The sequence below is a fragment of the Falco naumanni genome, chromosome W (assembly GCF_017639655.2).
Source record: "Falco naumanni isolate bFalNau1 chromosome W, bFalNau1.pat, whole genome shotgun sequence".
Classification (NCBI taxonomy): Eukaryota; Metazoa; Chordata; class Aves; order Falconiformes; family Falconidae; genus Falco; species Falco naumanni.
In genome coordinates, this window is record NC_054079.1 from 16794189 (window position 1) to 16798936 (window position 4748).

Sequence of the window (4748 nt, forward strand, 5' to 3'; positions counted from 1 at the left end):
GTGATTCCAGTGCCACAGAGCTGGACTAGGAGCTTCATCCATGTTAGACTCCATGCTGTCCTCTGCCGTGGCCTCAGCAGAGCCTTGCTGCCAGCTCCACCGCGAAGGCTGGACCCTCAGCTGAGCCTCGCCAGTGAAGCTGCTTTGCTCCTTAACCTCATTTTTTCATATCTGTGTAGTCAGCTGCAGCAAGGCACGCTTTGAACCACCAAAAGTGGAGTTGGAGCCGTTTGGTTCAGAGGCAAAAATCCACCCTTTCTCCTTCTCCAAGTGCTGAAGTCAGACTTGGGGAAGCCCTGCTGTGACTCTGTAGTCAGAGTGCCAGCAGTGAGCAAGCCCTGCACTGCGGCGAATGAAGAGACGGGACGCAGCTTGATGCAAGCAAATGTCAATTTATTGTACAGAAGCACCAGTTTATATACACTTTCAGAAGCTGCGCGTTTTAAACAGATTGGTTCTTGAAGCTAAGCCTTGCATACTAGGCAATCCCTGATTGGTGGTTAACTACCATCAATTAACTGCAAGGTGTTATCTTTCCTTGGCGCCATCCGTCTCCCACCCCCCTGTGCTCTGCAAACATGCCTCATCATGTTAATTGTTGTCTAGACAAGCTCAAGCAAATTCCCCTCAGCTAACTGATTGCCGCGCATGGTCCCAGTTTGCAGACCGCTCCTGCATCTCCCCCTTCCTGTTGCACAAAAAGAACCTTTGGAACCGAACAAGTAAAAACAAGGTATAAGTAATAGAACAAATAAAAAAGCAACTGAGACATTATCAGTGTCAAAATAACCCACTGTCTCTATTCCATACAATTTTACAATTTCCCCTTTTTGTTTTTGAGCAGCTAGTACCAGGTTTGCCATGTTCTGCAGGGCCCTTGCAAACATGACAGCAACCAAGGTAATAGCAAACAAACAATACTGCCAATTGATTGAATGAATGCCAAAAAAGGCTGAAATTTTCTCAGATTTTGATAACATGTTGCTGCAATGGGGCACCTAAAATCCACGCAGCGCATACCACAAAATCCTCACAGCCGTGTCCTTGAACCAACAACAAAAAGCAGTGGCAATTTTGACTCACATTCTTAACTGCCTACCAAACAACGTGATTTAACTCTTTAATGCTTTCCCTGCTGTTACTCCGGATAAGAGAAGAACCGCTGCGACACGTTCCCATCATAGCCTCCTACTACATTAGCATCTACAGAAAGACAATTATCGACATTCAAAGTGTAAACAATATCATCTTCTTTTGGATTAACATTATACATAGGTGGAAGGGCACACCAAACAAGAACTGCATCAGTCAAAAAGTTCAAAACATAGCATGCCTTCTCTGAACATACCTCTGGGGTCATTCCCTTCATTCCCTCTCTTTTTTATGCAAAGAGAAACACTTTTACCATAACAGAGAAGCCCCTATTTACATCTCTGAGCCCGGACGCAAACCGCAGCTGTATGCTCCACCAGGCTCAGGGCAGAAATCATTCATGCAGTTACAATGCTATATATCACTACAAGCATGCAGACACCTATTAAACACTAGATAACCATGTTTATCTTTCCTATTCTCCTTCACAATACCTAGCTGTTCTCTCATCTCTTGTTAGGTCAAATATTCCCCAGTTACCTCTCCTATATCTCTCTTCAGACATTCTCTATCCTCTTTTTTGCTTGTTAATTGCGAGGAGGCAAAGGGTGTATGTAGCTGGGTGACCATGACCTGCTTTATGTTACAATCAACTAAACACTGGATACAGAAAAAAAAGCATGGGAGACCTAAGGCAAACGTCACTAAGGTGGTTAAAGATAATTATAATAAATCCTGTAATACTTTTGAGTCATGGCCCAAAGTTTCCCAGCCGTGAGAAGAGACCAAAGGCATCCCGCCCCTGGCTCTGCTGCAGATCTTTGTTTTAAGGCTTTTGAGTTTTGTATACTTTTGTAAATTAATTCACAGTGGTCACTCAGATTCACGTAACACATCCTATCAAAGTCTTCACACTTGTGTCCCTGTGCTAATAATAAAAATCAATAGCAACTCGGTTCTGTAGCAACATATGATGGACAGAATCAACATCTGTTAATAAGCCAGAAAAAAAAGAACAGTATTTGTAGTATTACTTTGTTTAGCAAGCTAGCAGCCTGATTTACTAAGCAAGTTAAGAGCGTGTACTGTTCTTACAGAAGAGATTAGAGAAGCAAAAATCTGTTATGCTGCATTCCAGAACTCAGCCTGAGAATTACAGTCTGCTGTGAGTTCTGCGTTACAATCATTTGACACATGTTGGGGTTGCGATTGTGAAAGTTGCCCATTTACAATTTTCATTGGCATTATCACAGCTAGTTGTTTTAAAAGCAACCCTTGAGCTTCCTGATGTTCGACTTGTTGCAAAATATTCTGAAGCCAATCAATCAAGTTAGTATTACAGTTAGTGACTCTCTAGGACCCTGCAAGACTGTGGCAAGACTCCCGCATCCTGACTGCCTTAATAGCCATCTCATTCATTTGCAAACAGTTGTCCCTGGGATACCTTGCCTGAGTCACAGAATCGGCACAATTAATTTTCTCCAGCCAACAGCTCATAGTTAACAGCAATTCCCCGATTAAGGTTTTCAGTCAAGGCCACTACACATAGCTCACAAAAATCAAATAACCACATCATATACTGTATCAGTTAGTACCATACAAAGCAATGACTTCCAATCATGCAGTGTGAGTGTATAAGGCTCTGCCATCACTTCAAGAAGGGACATAGCAAATGTATTATGAATCCTCCCTTCCCGCACTGCTTTGCTTAACTCTTTAACAGCCTCGTATTGCACAGGCTGCCACTCTGCAGGTTGATTTGTCTGACAAAATACTGAACATGCCATAGCGACTCCCAAATCCCATCACTGAAGTGTTTCCCACTTGCATTCCTGCCACCAATCCCTCAGACTCCCTTTCATCCTCCCCAAAAATACAATCAATGCATCAGGAGAGACAAGGGGGTGGGGGAAAGGTCTAGCTCCTTTTCCAGATCTATAGGACCTGGATCAAAAGGTTTATCAGTGTCAATAAAATCATTGTCCGAGTTGTCCTGTTCCCGTGCTTGGTCCTGTGTTGTGAGGGTCGCTGCAATCAGTGACAGAAGCTTTGGAGGCAGAGGAGGTGTGGACAGAATCGCCATCACTGACGGTGTCTTGAGAAGAGTCGCGCTGTCGGTGGAATTTACAGCTTCCTCTGGTTTAGCACCGTTAGTAGAATTAGTCCACACTTGGCAAAGAGTAGTCAGAATTTGCCACCAAGATGCTAAATGCATTCCCGACACGGAGTTCCCCTCCGCGGCAGCATCATACAATTGGCTGCTGTATGAAAGAATGAAAGTGTGTACAAAGTCTCTAAAGTTTCTTGGCTGCTCACCTGTCTCGATGAATACAGGTGTTATCCTCGGGGTTTAGGTTGTCCGCCTGGTCCAGACAGCCAGACGATCGTTCAGCCAAGCCGTCTCCTCCGGAACACGGCCCTCTTCATGAGCTGTCTTTTTTATCGACCAGTTCCGTCCTTATTCTTCCAAGGCTTCGGAACACCACCATAGGGGTCACCATTTGAGGAGACTGAGGCACGGACTCCCTGATCTGACTAGAAGACCCTTCATGAGTCCATATACGTCTCTTTCTGGGGACGAACCCTGATTCCCCGTTACGGATTTCCCACAGCTCACCTCTCAACTCCGGAGGGATTTCTGCCGGCTCCTGCTTCCTTTCAGCAGATCATTCAAAGTTCTGTGGGATTCGCTGCATGTCGCTCAGACAGGCGATTCGAGAACCCTTCACGTTAGATCCTTAAACGCATCACGTCGGGGTCACCAATTTGCGGCGAATGAAGAGACGGGCCGCAGCTTGATGCAAGCAAATGTCAATTTATTGTACAGAAGCACCAGTTTATATACACTTTCAGAAGCTGCGCGTTTTAAACAGATTGGTTCTTGAAGCTAAGCCTTGCATACTAGGCAATCCCCGATTGGTGGTTAACTGCCATCAATTAACTGCAAGGTGTTATCTTTCCTTGGCGCCATCCGTCTCCCACCCCCCTGTGCTCTGCAAACATGCCTCATCATGTTAATTGTTGTCTAGACAAGCTCAAGCAAATTCCCCTCAGCTAACTGATTGCCGCGCATGGTCCCAGTTTGCAGACCGCTCCTGCACTGCACCATGCCAGGGAGGTCCCTTTTGAGTCCTGTGGTCCATAAACAAGTCAGGTCCTATGAGGCTTGAAAGCACCCACTGTGTTGAACACGGGGTATCCAACATTTTCAGCTCCTGCTGAAATAATTTGGCCCCATCAGGACTGACCCTTGCATGCCCCAGTCCAGTATATTGTGGGAGCACCCAGGTAACCTCTGGACTGGATTATTTTTTACCCTGCAAGCAAGGAAAACACTAGTTAGACACAGAATTGGACAAAACTAGAGATTAAAAGTTTGAATTTGTTACTAGATACAGAGCACTTTTTCGCTTGCTTGTCAGGTGTCCTGAGACGTGAGAAAGTATTACAAAGAGTCCTTTCCTTGCAGAAGTTGTGCTTATCCTGTGATCTGTATTTCTTTCCCTGTCTCTCTCATGTTGCTCTTATCATCCTGTTATCAAAAGGCTTCAAAAGAGACCAGCAGAGCTCGGCTTTCGTATCCCCTTGAAATTCAGTGAAAGGGTTGGGTTTGGTTTTCTAGGAATGCCAGAGAGGGTTTAAGGCAGAAATAAACC